Below are 1141 nucleotides of genomic sequence, written 5' to 3'. Positions count from 1 at the left end.
GAAATGACCTTTCACTAAAACTAATTTTACTTATGAGATTAGATAAGTTCATCTTGTTGAATTAATAATTAGTTAATTACTGAAACATATATAGTTGACAATGAATAAATGTTAGGTTAATATTGATGAGCATTATTTGAGTTCCACAATGAGTCGTTTATTAATTTTCCACACAATGGTTATTCTATATTTATATTTCATGCCTTTCTGATGTTGATAAAAGATGAATAATAATAAATTATTATTATCATATAGGGTTAATTAGTGATAAATTCCTCAACAATGTATATTGATTAAATAAAATGATTTGCGAGTACTATGCCCTTTAAATTATTTAAATGCATCGTCATTGTTAATATTTTTTAATGTAATATATGATCACTCTTCACATATTTTAAAATTGTGAGACAAATTAGCTTCTAAACTCATAAAAAGGGACATTTTAGTTCTTATTTTAAACTGCCAAAATTTACAATAACAAATATTACAGATTAAAGTAATAATCACACAAAACAAGTTTAATTTGGAAACCAATTTTAAAGTTTTACTAAAAGAAAAATAATAAGAGGCTAAATAAAACCCAACACTGGCTAAATAAAACTGTCTAATTTTATTTCATTACATTTTAATGGTGATAAGACTGTGTCAGACCCTAAAATTATTGATGTGTAATTTAATTTTAGATTTTCAAGACAGTAATGTCTTATTGCTTATTCAAAGGGTAAACTACACAAACCGCTTCCCATTTTTGAAAACGCGGATAAAAAATTATTTTTGTTAACCATAGAAAAAAAATCTTAAAATAATTTAAAACGCCATAAAAATATTCAATATTAATTATTTATTCTCAAAATACTTTTTAAAAATTAAATTTTAATGCGATTTTTTTAAGCATAAAAAAAAATATTTTTATTTTTAAAATTTAATAATTTTACGTTTAACAGAATTTTTTTGGTAATATTTTTTAGTCAATATTAAAAAATATTTTTAAAATATAAAAAAATATATAGAGGTCAATTTTTAGTCAGATTTTTGTATATATTTTTAAATATTTATCTAAATATTTTTAAATATTTATCTAAATATTTTTATAAAATTTTAAATTAAATATATAAGCGGTTTGTCAAATATAAAAATTATT

This window comes from Arachis duranensis, chromosome 4 (assembly GCF_000817695.3).
Source record: "Arachis duranensis cultivar V14167 chromosome 4, aradu.V14167.gnm2.J7QH, whole genome shotgun sequence".
In the NCBI taxonomy this organism is placed as follows: domain Eukaryota; kingdom Viridiplantae; phylum Streptophyta; class Magnoliopsida; order Fabales; family Fabaceae; genus Arachis; species Arachis duranensis.
The sequence above is the reverse complement of the archived record's forward strand: the minus strand, read 5'-3'. Positions refer to the sequence as shown.